This window comes from Cervus elaphus, chromosome 28 (genome assembly GCF_910594005.1).
Source record: "Cervus elaphus chromosome 28, mCerEla1.1, whole genome shotgun sequence".
Lineage (NCBI taxonomy): Eukaryota > Metazoa > Chordata > Mammalia > Artiodactyla > Cervidae > Cervus > Cervus elaphus.
The window spans coordinates 64,182,441-64,202,495 of NC_057842.1; the positions used below are offsets into that span (position 1 = coordinate 64,182,441).

The 20,055-nt window shown below is 41.8% G+C and overlaps 1 pseudogene; it reads right to left on the reverse strand.

Moving 5' to 3' along the window:
- Positions 1–649: 649 nt before the first annotated feature.
- Positions 650–20,055, reverse strand: part of LOC122685392 — a 42,955-nt pseudogene continuing 23,549 nt past the window's right edge.

The following is a 20,055-nucleotide window of genomic DNA, read 5'->3' on the forward strand; positions in this document are numbered from 1 at the left end:
TATTACTTATATACAAAGTATTTAAAGGGCGGATAAAAGCTTATTTACAAAACAGAAGTAGTCACCAATATAGAAAACTTATAGTTACTAGGGGACTTGAGGGAGAGGGATATGTTGGGAGTCTGAGGCTGACATATATACACTGTGTGTGTGTGTGTGTGTGTATGTGTGTGTATATGTGTGTATGTGTGTGTGTATGTGTGTGTATGTATGTGTATGTGTGTGTGTGTATGTGTGTGTATGTGTGTGTGTGTGTGTGTGTGTGTGTGTGTGTGTGCACGCGCGCTGTGTGCTTACTTGCTCAGTCATGTCCTACTGTTTGTGACCCCATGGATTGTTCCCTGCCAGGCTCCTCTGTCCATGGGGATTCTCCAGGCAAGAATACTGGAGTGGGTTGCCATGCCCTCCTCTAGGGGATCTTCCCATCCCAGGCTGCTGCTGATGCTGCTAAGTTGTTTCAGTTGTGTCCGACTCTGTGTGACCCCATAGACGGCAGCCCACCAGGCTCCCCTGTCCCTGGGATTCTCCAGGCAAGAACACTGGAGTGGGTTGCCGTTTCCTTCTCCAGTGCATGAAAATGAAGAGTGAAAGTGAAGTCTCAGTCGTGCCCAGCTCTTTGCAACCCCATGTACTGCAGCCTACCAGGCTCCTCCATCCATGGGATTCTCCAGGCAAGAGTACTGGAGTGGGTTGCCATTGCCTTCTCCTCCCATCCCAGCGATTGAATGTATAACTCATTCACTTTGCTATACACCCGAAAGTAACACAACATAGTAAGTTAACTATACTCCAATAAAAATTTAAAAGGGAAAAGTGTTTAAGGAAAGCCAGCACCATATAAACAGCATACACTTAAATAAAAGAGATGAATGCTTAGCATACAGGGTAATGTTTTTTATTCCCTGATAAACTAAAGGTCCATTTCAAGATGTTTCTTTATTTTGTATGCTTCATTTGTTTTATTAGCAAGTGAAGCCCTATAAAGGATGGCTTCATCTAGTCCTCAGACTCAGATTCATCTCCATCTTGACTAATCTGGCAGTAACAAAGCTCATATTGTCAGATGCAACCACATGAAGCCAATCACAAAGATTGTTCTTTTTAAGCTGTTTCTTGGTAAGGTATTTCAAATACCTTTTAGAGAACTGTTTCTCAGAAACAACTGTGATTTTGTTCTTGAAGTGTTCAATGTGAATGACTTTCCCAAGATTTTCAGTCTTTCTATTCACTTTAATCTTCTCCAGTAGAAACTGTTCAAAATTTCCAGAATCAAAATTCCATCTTCTACTGGATGAGTAAGATCCAAAGTAAACTTCCAGGTTGACTTCTTAACTTTCTTATCTTTCTTTGGCGCTATCTTGAAGGCTTGCTCTATGATCAGAGAGCTGTATTTGTACTTTTAATTTATAATTTTATTGTATTGATATCAGAGAATGTTATCTGTACTGTTTCTACTTTTGGAATTTATATACTTTTTCTCTATGGTAGGATTGATTTTTTGTATTAATAAATATTTCAGGGGCAAATGATTTAAACTCTTTGCTATAGGATGTTCCTCTTTTGTCATTAAATCAGATCAAATCTGATTTGAAAATCAAGTGTAAGAATGATGTTTTTGTTTGTATGTTTTTCTGGGAAGTTCAGACTTGAGCTCAAGCCACCAGGCAGCACGGCCAGACCAAGTGCCAAGTGCTGAGCAGCAACAGAAACAAACAGGAAGCACATTTTTATCTTCCCTGCAGCCCAGCAACCCCAGGAAACCTTAGAAAGTAGGGGGCAAAGAATAGCCAGCAACTTGGGAGCCACAGAAGAGCTTAAAGGGTTGGGACTCGATCCAAGTCAAACCAGAAGTACCAGGCATCTCAGGAATTGGGGCCTGTCAGATACAATTCATCAGAATATTACATCTGCATCATGCCAGGCCTCAGGGACTTTCCTTAAGGGGACTGTCTAACGTCTAAAAACAGGGCAAGTGTTCTAGCCCTCCTAGGCTATGGCATTTAATTTTTGTCAACCAGTAACTCTAGGGATATCTCTGGCAGGGGAGAATTTCAAATGAAGCCAGGAGGGCATGGAGCACAGCAACCCAGTTTTACAGGGACTGTCCAGTTACCCAATCAGGTAGTGTCATTGTATACAGATCAGCAGCACTTCAGCAAAGGTGTAACTCTTGTTTATCTCCCTCCCCAAAAAATGTTGATTCTTGGTCTAATCAATAGCCTGGAGGAGGCTGAATTCTCATATGAAATTATCTTGGCATGAAAAGTCTACTCAACTGACGTGTTTGAGAAATCGTCAGTGTCTTGTTCCACAGACATCAGAAATGTTCTGAGAGCAGGTTTTGATTAATTTCACTCCTTTAAGTTCTTATCAACCAGACAGGTGCTTCTCAGGTTGTTTTATAGCCACACCTTTCTGGAATCAGGGGATTGCCTTGGACTGAGTTAGGCCTGCTGTGTCATTGAGGTCACTAAGAGGACTCCTGTAACAGTGTTCCAGATTCTAGATCAGGTCCTCCACATGTGGCTTTCTTCCTTCTCTGTCCCATTCCCCTTCCTCATTCCCCTTCTTGTCTTATACTCTTTTCTCTACTTCCCATTGTTCTCTGGACTCTATCTGGGGCCCCCAGTAGCACTAATCAATCGGTTACCCAATAGACATCTACCATGCACCAGGCATGGTGCTGGGTAGTGGAGGATACAGAGATGACCACAGCAGATGTTTGTCCTTGATGAATTTATAACCTTATACCTCTGTTATAGGATGTTCATTTTTAGCATTCAATCAGATCCATGCTTTTGGGATCAGCCCACATTCTTTCAATTTCTTAACCAATGTAGTCAAGAGTGCTTAAAAGTATGGTCCCAAGACCATCAGCACCAACTTGGCCAGGGAGCTTGTCAGAAATGCAGTATCTCAAACCCCATCCCAGACTTAATGAATCAGTGAGTGAATGAGTGAGTATTAGTTACTCAGTTGTGTCTGACTCTTTGCTGCCCCATGAACTGTAACCCTCCAGGCTCTTCTATCCATGGAATTCTCCAGGCAAGAATACTAGAGTGGGTTGCTATTTCCTTCTTCAGGGAATCTTCCTGATCCAGGGATCAAACCCAGGTCTCCCGCATTGCAGACAGATTCTTTACTGTCTGAGCCACCAGGGAAGCCCTTAATAAAGGAAGCACATGCTTAATAAGTGTGTGTGCATGCATGTTAAGTCGCTGCAGTGGTGTCTGGCTGTTTGTGACCCTATGGCCTGTAGCCCACCAGGCTCCTCTGTCCATGGGATTCTCCAGGCAAGAATACTGGAGTGAGTTGCCATGTCCTCCTCCAGGGGATTTGCCTGACCCAGGGATCAAACTCTTAATAAGCATATTCACACATAAGGGTGTGAAGAGTTTACACATTGGAGAAGACCCTGGTGCTGGGAAAGATTGAAGGAAAAAGGAGAAAGGGCAGCAGAAGATGAGATGGTTAGATAACATCACTGACTCAGTGGCCATGAATTTGAGCAAACTCCAGAGGATAGTAAAGGTCAGAAGAGCCTGGTGTGCTGAAGTCCATGGGGTCAAAAAGAATCAGACACGACTCAGCTACTGAACAACAGCAAGACAAAAACGTGACTTCACATAGTGCATACTGGGCTATGAGTATAAGAATCATAGGATAAATTCAGGACAGGGTGAGGTCTTCATTGTCTCAGGTGGTCAGAGGGGAAAAGATATTCCAGGGCAGTTGGAGCTTGTAGAATAATCAGGAATCAATAGCTGAGGTAGTCTTATTTGTTTCTTAAAAAAAAAAAAAAAACAAATATTGTTGAGACCTGGACTAGTTCTTTCTGGATCTATACCTTTTAAAAAGTATGTTTATTTATTTACTTGGCTGAGTTGGGTCTTAGTTGTGTCATGGAGGACTTTTGATGCCTCAGGTAGGACCTTCATTGCCATGCGCCCGTTCTCCACGTGTGGCTCCTGGGCTTAGTTGCCCCATGGATGTGGGATCTTAATTCCCTGACCAGGGATCAATCCCACATTCCCTGCAATGCAAGGTGGATTCTTAACCACTGGGCCACCAGGGAAGTCCCTAAACTTATACTTTTTAAAGTTCTTTATTGTCCAAAGTGAAATATTGAGTTTCTGGAACAGATTTTGATTATGTTTAGAATTTTACTCAATATGTAGTTAAAAAATACATCTTTCTGAAAGTACTATCTGCAGGTATAATAGTATAATACTATAATTGTACAATATTATACTATGTACTATACTAGTATATATTATAGTATATATTATATTATTAGTATATATTATACTATATACTAAGCTATAATACTCTGAGTAGTATTTTTCATGGCAAATTGAGTATCTAAGGTTGAAATTCCTAGCACATTTTAATGAACTTGACCTTCTTCATATTGACCCACCTAGGAAGCATCCTCCTTGAAGTCCAAGTTAGTTGATTGTAATATTTCCTCTTATCTAAACAGACTATGCTTCTCAGGTGGCTCAGCAGTAAAGAATCTGTGAGGCTGCCAGGGCTAACACTATGACAGCCGGCCCGGACCTAAGTTTTGGTTTTCCCTGAAATGGTAATATTCCCTACCCCTATCAGGCCGCCTGGAGCCAGCCAATCAACAGGCGCCCAAAAGGGAACATATCGAGGGAAAGCTGAAAAGCCCGTGAACGCCTAAGTTTGAACAAAAGCTTGCGAAAGTTTGGACCAATAAAATTGCTTTGCAAACATGTAACCAATCCGCTTAAGCCAGCTACCAACTGCTTATGTTCACCCTATAAATTGGTGTAACAGCTGGGGCTCGGGGCTCTCTGACCCTGCACCACTGCGTTGGATGCGGCAGGAGCCCTGGCTCGAGTCAGAAATAAACTTCCCTTTTTGCGAGTTGCCTTGTCTTGGAAGCCTTCTCTCTTCCCGCTCGGGGATTTGGACATTGGGCATAACATTTGGGGGGCTCGTCCGGGATCCCTTGACCGGGAGAAAAGAACGCTTGCAAGACAGAGGGGAAAGATAAATAATAGCACTGGTGCTCAGGCAGGACAGGAAAGTCCAGTGTAAATCCAAGGCCCTGCTGTGAAGCAGGAAGGTATCTGGCACAGAAGAAAGCTTTCTATAAAGGGGGGAACGGATTAAACATTCCAGCCAGCATAAGGCCAAGACCAGCCGACGCGCTGGAAGGCAGCCGGCTCTGCGGGAAGGAAAGTTCCTCTCCCGACCCCAAGTCTGGTGAACAGTGGACGCCATTCAGTAAGGTGAACCTGCTACTGGGAGGCAAGAGAATTCAGGGGGCCCAAAAACCCAGCGCTATGTTATCGGCTGACGTTTGTCTGTCCATGTGTTTGTCTTCAGCTCTCTGTGTTTGTGTGTGTGCCGGCATTGTCTCTGGTCCTCCTCCTTCTTTCAACCTGGCTTCCTTTCCTCCTTTTGAAATCTTTGAAAACATCTGAAGTTGTGTGTCTCTATAGAAGGTTTTCTGAGAGACTGTATTCTTGTATTTAAGAGAGTGTCTGATGAGGACTGCCAGGTTTATATGTGTTTTAACTCTCTTCTGTGTTGTGATTTGTGATGGCTATTTTGCTTTGTCTGGCCACCATTTAGACCTGCCGCCATTTTGTTAAAACTTGATTTTCTTTCCCTGTGCCTTGAGACCAGGGCTCTCAAGAACACTCATCTAGACCATCTTTAACTCCTGAGACTGAGAAGAAAAGGAAAACAAGAAGCCTTTAAAAATGTTATTTATTTAAATTTTATATTGTAATATCTAATTCATGACCAAACTTAGAAAATGAAGATAGATCTTACACTGTGTCTGTCTAAATATGTTTTGGTATGTCTTTATCTCTGGAAAATATTTTTAGGTTAATTTGTGAATGAGCTCTATTTAATTGGCTTAAAAAAGGGTAAGAGCTTACAAATCAAATAAGTCTAAATTAAACAATAAATTCCAGGTTTAGGTGAACTGGGAAATATTCAGTATTAAATACCTGATATTAATGTTTGTTTGTTGACCTATCTAATATAGACATGTCTTAGAGTAATTAACACCAAGTGAAATATTTTCATTGTACCTAGGTTTAATATAAGTTAAATATTATACCTGTTACAAGTTTGTTGACAAGGAAATTACCTTGAGTAAAAAAACTTCTAAAAATGTAAATGAGGTATGAGTTTGTATATAAACTCTATTAAGAATAATTATTCTTTAAGAATATCTGTTTAAAATAGTCTCTCCAGATTGGTGTAACTTGAATTTCTAAGGGTTGTGCTAAACTAAGTATTGGAAGTCTATTAAATAATTAGGTCATTTCCAAATGAAATAAGATTTTGAAACATTTACTACTAAACACTGATTTCCTTTTACAGAAAAACTAAAGAGATTTGGGACTATAAATGAATAATGTTTGATGCCATCCTAAAATGTTTTAAGAAAACAAAGGTTTTAAAAATTATCACTGGTATTTATGCTCACCAATCTATAAAATGCTAATATAAGAGTTAGAGTTGGGGTCACCCCCCCCCCCGCCCCCGGCCCTCTAGGAGGGCTATGGGAGAGTTCTACATAATTTTTGGAGGTCTTGTGAGATAAACAAGACCAAAAAGAAAAAAAAAAAAAAAAAAGGAAAAAAAAAAAAGTTAGCTCTTGGTTGCTAAAGAAAAGCAAGAAGTGTGCTTTCATTAAAAAAAAAAAAAGTGTAAAGAAAATACTAAAAAGAGTTATGCATGATCAGGATTTTCTAAAATTAGATTACAATTAGTTAAATAAATGGATTTTGTTAAGAATGACACGGTCATAAGAAAACTGGTTAGAGCCAATTAGGTCCAAGATGGCGGAGCTGACTTTCACTAGACCTTGAGCCTTGGTATTTGCGCCCATTGTGACATATCAACAAGCTAAATGATACACCCATCAACATTGACTAAATCTGACCAAATGTTCTAAAGCTTTTAATTGATCTTTTTGATAAAACTTTCTGAATCAAATTCTTTTGAAGTTCCTTTGACATCTAGCTAACTTTGGGGTGTTTCAGAGGGCCCCTGAAACATCCCAAAGAGAGATATTAAACTGTTTATTTGGTTGGTTAAATTACATGAAAAAGATTATCAAATGAGTAATAAATCCGCTCATGTTATAATGTATGAAAAATTACTAATACAGATATCCTAGAAATTATATGGAGTTCTTAACATTTTGATATGTCTTGGTATTCTGTGAAAAACCGGATGACTTCACAAAAGTTAACAAAGGACTGAATGAACCAGCCAATATGCTTATAACTTTTATGGTTTCTATTTAAGAAATTACAGGTTTAAATTGTGTGTTTTCCGGGAGTAGAGAAAACCTTCCTCTCAAACTAATTATAAAAATAATTTGGTAAAATTACACGTTATAAACAAAACAATTATATTTTCTCTCTATCTGACTCCTCCAGAAATTTGAAACTCTTAAGTTTCCAGTAAGTTTATCAAATGAGCTAAAAAGGTTATCTCACTAACAGGTACAAAAATCTCAAGGAATTTTTGAGACCTTAAAAGAGAAGAGTTCACCTAGATTTGTTAGGCAAAATCTGTGATAAGCCTTTGGTGTGAGTTTCCCAGCCCTGTTTTATATTAAAAGTTCAGTCTGAGATCCTATAAGTGTTTCAGCAAAATAAAAAGTCTATGATCAATTCTGTTATGTGATATTAATGTGAAAGTTTGTTTCTGAAGCTTATCTCAGTAATTTTTCTTTGGATGAAGATCAGATGCCTCATGACCTGCAACCAGGACTAGAAAAAGACATAATTTAAGATACTGTCTCCAACCTGGATGGAAGGACTTTTTATCAGGTACTCTTAACTAGCTCATGCACAATGAAACTGAAAGGAAATTAACTCTTAGATTAATTCCCACTTCCAAAGGCCCCTACACTGGATTGGTCTATAGAGAAGACAGCTGACCTGATCTCACCTTAAAATGATGCTCAAACAAGAGAAACTACAGTACACCAGGATGAGAAGACAACGACTTCAGAGGTAGACAGCTTGTCCAAGATGCTGGACCTGATTCATATGATCGTTTATAGTGTTCTGTTAACTTCTTGGACCTTTGTATATAAATCAAATGCTTTTCTATCATAGGCCTGATTCTATGCCAATTTTAGAAATCAATCCAATTGTTCGGTTTGTGGCCAATTACCTGTATCTAGTTCTGGGTTACCTTGGTAAATTTCTCTACTACAAGACTGTAACTGGTTGGCCCTGAGGAAATTTACTTAAAAAAATTTATAGTCATATTCAGGTCACTATGATACTACCAGACGGGATCCCCTCACTGGGCCAATTAATAATACCTACTCTGACTCTGGCTATAAATTTGAGCCTTTTTCTATTCCTCAAGCTCAATCAGAGCAACAAGAAAAGTTTTAGCAAAAAAAAAAAAAAGAAATCTCCCACAATTATGAGATAGATTTATATAGATAACACCAGGCTATGGTAATTTAGGTTTAAAGTCTCCTCTGTGTTAAAAACAATTAAATCATACTAAAGATAATCAGTCTAGTAACACTAGAAAACTGGGCTGTGTGCCTTATAAATGGTGGTGCCAATGTATAATTTCCCTGAAAGATAAAGATTCGTACAGAGTAGACTAAGTCAGACGACCTGGGATATACTGGGCTACATCTAATGGAAGCTCTTAAGTCTTACTTGTGACTTTACTAGTACTGCTGGCTATGTTCTTTGTATTTCACCTGTTTTACAAAATTACTATTTCTTACAGTGCCAAATGTGTGACTGAGGCCTCTGATAAAATAATATATAGTTCCCTATGAGATCAATGATGATGACAGTGTAACTCTAGATATGAGAAAAAGCAACAAGAGGGAGTGTTTTCCTGGACCAAGAGGCTAGTAAGACAGGTGGTCCAGAGAATTTTAGATACTGTTTTATGGCCTAGTCCAGTAACAGCACATTGAGTGGCCAGTCGACAAAATCTTTGCCAAACCTGAGAATGGACATTCTCAGCACCATGGGATAAAATGGTCCTGAAATGCCCCCCTCAAAGTAGTGGTCAAGTTTATAAACAAAAAGGGGCTCTGCCAACTGAAGATTGACACTTGCCATCTACATCTACAGCGATTATATCATGGCCACTGCAACTGCTGACTTTCAACGGCCCTGAAAGGAGTTCAGGGTGAAGATCAAGAAGGAGGCATTCCGTGCTCTGGGAAAAACTGGCAGAACAGGCCTTCAGATAGTTAGATCTTTTCAGGAGATTTTATGAGTCCCAATTCTTGCATCTTTTCATACCTAGAGAAACACTGACATCATTAATGGTGCCATCTGCTTTGGCTATTAAAGAAAAATTTTACAATTAAAAGTCAAAATAGAGTACTCAGCTATGGTTCAGACATCCTGGGAAATAACCAGGTGTTACTATGGGTGTAATTTCAGATTAGACGTTGTATTGCTAAACACTTGAGTTTTCTGAGTCGTATCAGGCTTAGATGCCACCATTCTCAAAACAATGTCTTTTGAGTTCTTCTACAGAACTGGAGCCCCCACCCAGGTGGAAGATGGTAACTTCAGACTAAACACAAGATTCCTAGAACACAGCTCTGCTGCTTGACCACCAGCCAATCATCCCAGCAGTGCCTCCTGTTTCTGGGGACCAGTGATGACCATCCTGTTAGGTCTCCTGTTTGGCCCCTGTCTATTTTACCTCTGAGAGGCGCCAACAGTTTCAAACTGAGTTGCTGTTATTACAAGAGTAAAAGCTGGTTTCAGATATAAAACACCCCAACTTAGGCCAGGTATAGAGAGACTTCTGCTCTGCTAGGCAGGCCTATGCCCAGGCACAGCAGGAAGAAGTTACAGAAGAAAGAGACCTCCCCCCCAATTCCCAAAAAGCATCTTGAGTATGAAATCTCTCAAGGGGGAGTTGTTAGGGAAAACACACTGCCTGTCTGTCCACCTAATGTTACTCAGATCTCAATATTCAACTGTCCCCACAGATGATATAGAAGACCCATGATTGGGCCTTCCATAGAAACAGAGACAGGGGGGAATGTGAGGCTGCCAGGGCTAACACTGTGACAGGCGGCCCGGACCTAAGTTTTGGTTTTCCCTGAAATGGTGAGATTCCCTACCCCCATCAGGCCGCCTGGAGCCAGCCAATCAACAGGCGCCCAAAAGGGAACATATCGAGGGAAAGCTGAAAAGCCCGTGAACGCCTAAGTTTGAACAAAAGCCTGTGAAAGTTTGGACCAATAAAATTGCTTTGCAAACATGTAACCAATCTGCTTAAGCCAGCTACCAACTGCTTATGTTCACCCTATAAATTGGTGTAACAGCTGGGGCTCGGGGCTCTCTGACCCTGCACCACTGCGTTGGATGTAGCAGGAGCCCTGGCTCGAGTCAGTAATAAACTTCCCTTTTTGCGAGTTGCCTTGTCTTGGAAGCCTTCTCTCTTCCCGCTCGGGGATTCGGACATCGGGCATAACAGAATCCACCTGCCAATGCAGGAGATGTGAGTTTGATCCTTGGGTTGGGAAGATCCCCTGGAGAAGGAAACAGCAACCCACTCCAGTATTCTTGCCTAGAGAATTCCATGGACAGAGGAGCCTGGTGGACTATAGTCCATCAGGTTGCAGAAGAGTTGGACACAACTGAGCAACTAAACAGCAAACAAACTATATTGAAAGTTGTGAGTTCTTGGTTATTTAAATTAAAATACTGAAAATGACTGTGTATTTACTGAGGATCTTCGCGTAGGACATAGTATCACGTCAGAACTTTTATGCTGTTTCACAAGAACCACCTGGAAACAAGGGTGAATATTGTGGTGGGCTCCATCCAGTGCAACTACCTCATTACCAGGAGGGACTGTGAAGAATTTCCCAAAAGTCAATGATCAGCTTTTGCCTTTCTGTGTAAGTCTCAGCACAGCTTCTTTATCTTAGAGGCGAGAGTCAAGTTTGAAAGTCTTGATTCTCCTTGCCCTTTCTTCTATTGACGCTGGTGTCAGTGAGTGGCTCCTTTTTTGTACAAACTCCACTTCACATTCCTGAAAGGAAGAGAAGACTAGAAGGTCAAGCACTCCCACATTTTTTCATAGGTTCATGGCTATTTTTCCTACATTTGTCTGCTCCAGGTTGTCTAATGCCTGACACAGAACCAGTGGCGCGGTTAAATTTGCTTAGGTTATCTATTAGTGCGATCACCCTAAATGCACATTTGACAGCTGCCCCTGGCATTATTCCTGTCTCTGAGGTCATCAAGAAAAAGCAAATGACCTGATGGTCATTTCATTTTTCTTGTTATAATAGCATCATTCTGAAATCAGGAAAATCCTTTCCTGTGACAGTTCTGTTGGAGATAAATCTTAGATCCATGTGAATGTTTGGTGTGATGGAGAGTCACAGAGAAAGAAGTGAACTATGTCACTCATGTGCAGTTTTTGAGCTCTCCTGGTGAGGGTTTACATTCTGTGTTGACTGGATGATTGGAAATCCTCACCTGGAATTTGCACAGGTTTTTACCTCCAGGCCAGATGGATCATTCTTTGTTTAGTTAATCTCTCATTGTGTGTAGATTTTACTTTTAAGGAATTTTTATTGGCGTGTGGGATTTACAGTGTTGTGTTAGTTTCAAGCGTACAGCAAAGTGAATCAGTTACACATATACATTGTTGCTATTCTGTCCGCTCAGTTGTGTCCGACTCTTTGTGACTCCATGGACTGCAGCATGCTTGTATATTCCCCTCTTTTTTAGATTCTTTTCCCATGTAGGTCATTACCGAGTTTTGAGCAGAGATCACAGTAGGTCTTCATTAGTCATCTATTTTATTATAGTAGTGGGTATATGTCAATCCCAATCTCCCAGTTATCCCTCCCTCCATTCCCCCTGGTAACTGTAAGTTTGTTTTTAAACAGTTTATGAGTGAGTGACAACGTGGAACACCTTGTATGCACTTCAGCTGAGAAGCACGATTGAATCCGTCTCTAAAGTCAGCGCTCCTTTTCCTTTCGCCGTCTTGCTCCTGCTTTGTCTACAGCAGCTGTTGACTGAGGAGTAAGACTTCAGTGTCAGTCCTCGTGGACTCTGCTGACCAGGGATGATTCTAGGGTTCAAGGACTGGGAGCATTTTCTAGATAGCCTGGCTGGGAAAACTCTGTTCTCTGGGCCGCTGTGTCCCTCCTGGCTTATCTTGCTCAGGGTAGATTTTTCCCCTTTAGTGTTCTCTTAGATAATATTATTATCTTTAGTGCTCTCCTCCCTGCTTTGACCAGTTTCCACCCTGTTTGATAAATAATGTTTCACATTTTGCAGAGGTCTAGGACTAGTTGGCTGGCCAGGAACCTCAGCAGTACAAAGAACCACAATAGCCTTTCTCTAGAAGGCCTTAAAACACAGCCTGAGGGAACTGAAGTTTTAAAGCTGAGGGCAAACAGATTGACCACAAATTCTTTCTAGTTGCCATGGATGTGGAACTTCACTTGTTTATCTAATTGTGTGTGCATGTGAAGAGAGAGAGGGAGAGAGACTGTAGATGTCTGTGTCTAGGGCTGTCTTTTATGTTTGCATTCATTCATTCTCACCTTCTCTTTTTCATGGTTTCAAAGTATTTGTGTTCTATTTCTCCTGCAGTTAAAACAACCAGAACTGATGTTTGCACACTGCACAGTGATATGGCTGTGGTGACTATCAAATATGGAAATGCTTCTGTACCTGATGACAAATAACTTTTGTCACAAACTCCATCTGAATTCTCCTCTGCTGCCAAGGGGCCTTCACACAGTCCAGCTACCTGCAGGTTCATACCTGCATAGCTTGGGAAGGATCCCCTGGAACCCTAGGGCAGTGTACCCCTCCTTGCATCTACTCTGCTTAGTTCGTACCCTCTGTACACGTTTTGGGCATCACCTCCTGAAAATAGAAGAACTTAACACAGAGAGTAGATGGTTATCAGGTCAGTCTTAGTCCTGGAATTCAGCCCAGATTTGTGAAGGAAGCACAAGAAATAGCTGAACAGTGAGGATAGATTCTTCAAAGTCTAAGCACTAATGACCACACCCTTTCCTCATAAGGAAGAACTTCATGATGACTTAGATGGTCACAATCCAGACTCAGCTGTCCTGCTGAAGTTTGAGCCTCCTGTCACTGAAAGTGGACTGGAATGACCTCCAAGCCCCCTTCCAAGGTTTCTATTTAAAAAAATCATAAACTTGGTAGATTCTTTCAGAAAGTGCATACCTAGCATGTTCCATGAGATTCATAAGCACTAAATAAATGAAGAACCAGGTGTCTTAAGGCCTCTGGTTGCCTGTCCTGGGTTTAGACATCTGGTGGCCTCGCTATTCACATGAACACAGTGTAAGTCTGTAATTATGGGGACTATCTGGGAGCCCTGCTCATCTGTGGCCACCCAGAGAATGTGGGATGAAACGAAAAGCCTGTGTGTGGGATACTAGGATGTGTGGGAAGGAAGTGGTTTGATTTTGGGAATATGCAGTTGAACTTCATAAGTGCAATGGCAACAATGAGACGAGGATTTATTTTCTGGGAAAAAAGCTGAAATGGAAGGAATTCCTAGTCTTCTGAAACTGATGAGGCAGTGGTAGGTCTGGGTCTTGGAGAGACATTGACTCCCTAGCTCTTTGGGCTCTGCGAGTTTGGAGTCTGGATGCAGAGGTTCTGGCAGACCCAGGTTAGTCCTGTGAAGAAGGTGGCAGGTGAGAGCTTTTGGGAGTGAAGGCACACAGAACTGGGCAGAGAGACTCCAGGGTATCCAGGCAGAATATCAACGTGCCTCCCTCAGAGACCTCTCGTGAGGTGGCTGACTTGGGTGTGCTTCGGTTTTCTCCTTGGTAGAGCGGGGTTTATAATGTTTTCCTCCATACCTTTTCTTAGCAATTGTAAGTTATGTATTTGGCTCCAACAGGGGTTAGTATGATTTTTAGTAGGAGTCCAGGAAACAAGCTTGCTCCTGGGAAAAATCTTGGGAGTCTGCAGCCATGAGACTTCCTGGAGCCCTACATGCTCTCTAAATCTGGTTGGGTTGTATACCTGTCTTCAATTAGAAAATCAAAATCTGAGTAAAATTGAAAGGACAAAGTTATTAACACTCTTGTACTGGTCTTCTGGGCTTTCCAGGTGGCTCAGTGGTAAAGAGTGCACCTGCCAATGTAAGAGAACCAGGTTTGATCCCTGGGTTGGGAAGATCCCTTGGAGAAGGAAGTGGCAACCCACTCCAGTATTCTTGCCTGGAAAAGTCCCATGGACAGAGGAGCCTGGCAGACTACAGTCCATGGGGTGCAAAGAGTCAGGCACAACTTAATGACTAAACAACTGGCCTTCTAGTTTCACTGTCTGTTAATGTCCTCACACATGTGCATACACACACTTCTTTTGTAAGCCATTCAAAAGTAGTATACAGGTATCATGACATTTCATTCCTATATGATTCTAAATAATACATTTCTTATAAACAAAGACATTTTCACTTTCCTGGTCAATAATCATAATATTATTTCTACATCTAAGAAAAGGGTAATTCAATAATATCAAATACATAGTCCATTATCAATTTTCCTAAATCATTTCCAGAATGTTAAGTCCAGGTTAATGCCTTGCATTTGCTGCTGTATTTCTTTAGTAGGCATCAGTCTAGAACAGCTGCTGTCTCCCTCTGCTCTTTCATGCTGAGTCTCGGCATTGTCCAGGCCAGGTGGCCTGCAGAGTGCTCCATGGGTCCCTGCCGCTGCTTCATGTTGGCTGTATTTCTGAGCCAGTCCTTCTAGCCCTGGTCTTATGAGTCATGAGGTTGTCTTTGATGTTTTAGCCCAATAACCTTACTGGATGTTTAGGGTAAGCACTTAAGGCAACTGAGTTTATTTTTCCTTATTTCTTTTTTTTTTTTTTGAGTTTATTTTTCTACACATTCGAAGACCCAGCTTTGTTAATATGCCCCCCAAAGGACTCCACGTTCACTCAGCACCTAATCATCACCACCTTAACCTGTGTTTCCACAAAATCGGTCATATTCAACATACTGCCACCACTGGAATCATTTCTAAAATGTGAAACAGAAAGTGAACACGGGTGTTTGATTCATTTTTCCTCTGCAGTGATGATGTGGGCTCTCAAGCCACCAGAAGTAAAGTAGAGGTTGAATACAGCGTTGGAAGAAGAGGATTGTTGTTTTTATCTTGGGTATTTGCCTGTAACAGACTGACATACTGCAGGTTATAAACTGGGCTCAGGCTTTGAGCTGTGAACTGTCAGGTGAGTGGAGTGGACAGAAGAATGGGTTATAACTGCCACCTGCCACTCCAGCATTTATGCAGATCCTCTTATTTCCCCAGAAATCTGTAATTATGGAGACCAAAGGGATTGTTTTGCAGATGAGGAAATGAAGGCCCAGAGAGGAAAGTGATGTGACTGATGACACCCAACTCGCTGGTGGGTGGACCCTGGATTAAAGCCTTTCTCCCAAGTCCAGCCCTGTGCTTTCTCTGTTATCCATAATGATAGAGTCATTAGATTTTGTATTTAGATGCTTGAGGAAACAGTTTTGAAATGACAAGTGCTAAGGAAGAAGAGAAGGCTTCCCCCCATTGCTCAGTGGTTAAGAATCCTCTTGCAGTGCAGGAGATGTGGGTTTGATCCTTGGGTTGGGAATATCCCCTGGAGGAGAAAGTGGCAAACCACTCCAGTATTCTTGCCTGGAGAATCCCATGGACTGAGGAGCCTGGTGGGCTACAGTCTATGGGGTCGCAAAGAGTCAGACACGAGTGAAGCTACTTAGCAGGCACACATGCACACAGGGAAGAAGAGAACACGATTAATTAAGCAGACACAAGAGACTCTCACAGTTGTTAAAATCAGAGCACTAGGGTTCCACTGTCATATCCTTGAATCTCGAAACAGGACAAGTGTGGCAGAGCCCTTTGCTTCTTTAAAACTCTCCTCTCTCATCTTCCAAAATCATAGCCCTTTGACCTTCAGAGTTTGAGTGAAGATACTATGTGTTTGGGGATAAGTAACTTTTTCTTGGGTTGTCGTAATGGATTGTTTGTCTTTAAAATTGCAAACTGAATCACTTTTGGAATTATATCTTTTTTTGTATAGGCTTTTTCCTTCTGAAGTCATTTTGCAAAATCTCTCTCTGCCTCCTCCACAGGTGTATAAATACTCTTTGCAATTACCAGGTGTTTGTCTTCATCTATTACAGAGAGTTTTCAGAAGTTCCAATTATATTCCAAATTGCAGGTTATGGTTTAGATGTACTTTGATCTTAAAAACAGAATTTAAGGTAATTTTTCTCAACCAAATTGCAAGTATTGATTTTTTTTTTTTACATGAAGTATATTTGTTCAATTAGGTCTCCTTTTTTCATTCTTTAAAGAATGTATTTTCAGTTACCTATAGAAAGAAAGGAAAGGAAGGAGGGAGTAAAAGGAAGAAAGAAGAATGGAAGGAGGGAGGAAGGGAGGAAAAGAAAATCATCATCAGCCACTTGCACTTAGTCACAGTTCAGTTTTTTGGTCCATTGTCTTGGTTATGGATTTTTCAAGCTCTTTTTGATGAATATGAAAACCTCCTGCAGAAGCTGTTAAGAAAGAGACAGTCAGTAAAATGCACATCTTGATCAATGAGATGCTTTGGAAGCAAGTGGGCAGTGGTAAAGAATCCACCAGCTGATGCAGGAGATGCAAGAGACCCAGGTTCCATCCCTGGGTCGGGAAGATCCCCTGGAGTAGGAAATGGCAACCCACTCCAGTATTCTTGCCTGGAAAATTCCATGAACAGAGGAGCCTGGAGGGCTACAGACCATAGAGTTGCAAAGAGTTGGACATGACTGAATGACTGAACACCCATCCACCAGCAGAAACAAGCAGACCCCCCCCCCCCCAAAAAAAAAACACCTGTCTTCCATGATAAAATGTATGGCTTATATGATGAGAAATCTAAAAAGGGGTCCATTGGCTTTGTGACTCAGTGATGTCATTGGGCCTCAGCCTCTTTCCATCTCACCATCTGTCAATCATGGTATGAACTTTGGTCTAGGACTGGATGACCTGGGGATCAAAATACACTTGTCAGTAGCAATTGGAGGTTGCCTATTCAGGTTTAGTTTGGAAGGGCAATGATCTTTTCCTATGGTTCTCTCCAGTGGTAAGAAAATTACCCAGAATATCCCAGAACCAAATCCCTTCAGTTCCTATTAACTTGATTTGAGTCATGTGCCCATTTCTGAACCAGTTCTTGTCGCAGGGGACTATCATGCTCAGCCATGGTATTAATACATGTCTTAGGGTAGATTCCTTGGGAAGCGAACTCTGAGACAGTTTGTGTGCAGGAGGCTTACTGGAGGGTGTCCTCCAATCAGTGCTTGTTGGGGAGTGAAGGAAGTCGGATTGGGGAAAGGAAAGGGTTAAATAAAAGATTCAGCTAATTCCCCAGGGAACTCTCATGAGCAGAGAGGGCTCTGCAGAGTTGTCCTTCCTTGTATCAAGACTGCTGGGCTTTTCACTTTGTTCTCTTCATCTTGACCATCCCTGGATGTGAGCTAACTCCAGGGATAGTGTGTGGCCTTGAGGAATGTGAGTTTTTTGGCTTGCCTTTCCAGGGCAATGCTCGGACTGACTCGCTGAGCAGCATCAGGTCCCAGCAGGCCTAGTGGCGGAAGGAATGGGTGTTTTAGAGTCAATGCAGGGATTTGGGCAGCACACCACAGCATTGGTTATACTTCAGCTCCTGAGCCATTTGGATGTACCTTTTTTGGTATAGTATACTCTGGGAATATCTCCTTCAGGATACTGAATAGTTTATGTTCCTAGGGAAGTTATAAAAGGAAGGTTACTAGTCAGCATGCATTGCTGCCCCTTGGAGGGTTGAAAGGGTTGAATTAAGTCAGCTTGCCTGTAAGTGGCTGGTTAGTCTCTTCAAAGGATGGCCCTATTGCTCCTTCCTTCCTTCTGCAGTAGTAGGCAGATCGGGAAATAATATCAGACTTTGAAGTACCACCAAACTAGCAGAGAGTTTACCCTCTCTTCTCTCTCTCTCTGTCTATATCTATCTATCTATATTTATATATTGTTGTTGTTGTTCAGTTGCCCAGTCGTGTCCGACTCTTTGTGACCCCATGGACTGCAGCATGCCAGGCCTCCCTGGACCTTACCAGCTTCCGGAGTTTGCCAAAGTTCATGTTCATTGCATCAGTGATGCCGTCCAGCCATCCCGTCCTCTGAAGCCCTCTTCTCCTTCTGCCCTCAATCTTTCCTAGCATCAGCTACTTTACCAATGAGTTGTCCATTCGCATCAGATGACCAAAATCCTGGAGCTTCAGCTTCAGCATCAATCCTTCCAGTGAATATTCAAGGTTGATCTCTCTTAGGATTGACTGGTTTGATCTCCTTGCTGTCCATGGCACTTTCAGGAGTCTTCCCCAGCACCACAATTTGAAGGCATCAATTCTTTGGTGTTCTGCCTTCTTTATGGTCCAATTCTCACAATCATACATGACCACTGGGAAGACCATAGCCTTGACTGTACGGACCTTTGTCAGCAGAGTAATGTCTCTGCTTTTCAACACACTGTCTAGGTTTTTCATAGCTTTCCTGCCAAGAAGCAATAGTCTTCTGATTTCATGGCTGCAGTCACCATCTGCAGTGATTTTGGTGCCCAAGAAGAGGACATCTGTCACTACTTCCACCTCTTCCTTAAAAAAATAATTAATATTTTAAAATTAATTAATTAATTAGTTTATTTTTGAATGCACTGTGTTTTCCGTTGCTGTGCACAGGCTTTCTCTAGTTGCACCAAGTGCAGGCTACTCTTCTAGTTGCAGTAGGCAGGCTTCTCATTGCCGTGGCTTCTTCTGTTGCAAGGCACAGGCTCTAGGTGCATGGGCTTTAGTAGTTGTGCCCTACTGGTTTAGTTGCCCAGTGGCATGTGGGATCTTCCTGGACCAGGGATTGAACCTGTTTCCACTGTACCACCAGGGCAGTCTGTTTACTCTCTTTCTCTCCTCAGGTATCTCTAGCCTGATCTCATAACATCAAAATTCAGAAGTAAGCTTTATGGAACAGACAGAGAGGGACCCAGGAAACCTCTTTTAGTTCTGGCTTGAGGAGCCGAAAAGAACTCTTAAAACTCAGAGACTGAGGGAATCACCCTCTTTCTTTTCCTTCTCCTTTTTCTGCATTTACTTTCAGCCCAGATCCCAGGCAATTTTGTGGTGGGGGCAATGACAACAAAGCAGCCTGTGTGGAAAACCGCAGGAGTCAAAATTCTGAGGAAGAGGGACCCTCATTTTTCATCTGATGGAACTGCAGTTCCAAACCTCCTCTCCCTACCTCTGTCTGGCCTCTTGTCATTTGAACATCTGATGTGACTCAGTCACAGAAGCGAGAGGCTTTTGGCTGATGGACTGAAAACAGGAGGTTTAAGAAACCAGACAGTACTAGGGAGACAGCGGAGAAGGAAGAGATCAGGAAATGGATCCCATGAAATTGTTTGTCTTTCTGGGCTGGTCTCCAACCTGTGCATAGTGGGTCTGCCCCTAATTAGTCTTCCAAAGGCTATGAGAACTGAGCTGACAGACTTCTTGCCTTGTTCCAGAATAATCTCTGGGTGACACAAGTACAGGACATATCTGAATAGCACATAAAGCCTTTGAAGTCTGAGTTGATGTTGTGACTACAACACCCAGAAAGTGAGCTGAAACTTATGACTTGAACTTAACCAGGTCAAATGCCTGCTAAAACAGAACCATTAACATTCTCTGATGGGATTTAAATAAGACCCAGAGTCATATAAAGTAATATTAAAGATGTCCAGGATACAATCCAAAATTACCTGAAGTATGAAGAACTATGAAAGTCTCAAATTGTTTTGGAAAGGACAATCAACAGATGCCAATGATGAGATAATACAGATGTTGGAATTATTTGACAGTCTTTAAAACAGATTTTATAAATATGCTCAAAGGAGCAATTATGAGCACTTTTGGAAACAAAGTTAAAAACAGATATAGAAGATGGAAAAGAGAACCAAATGAAAA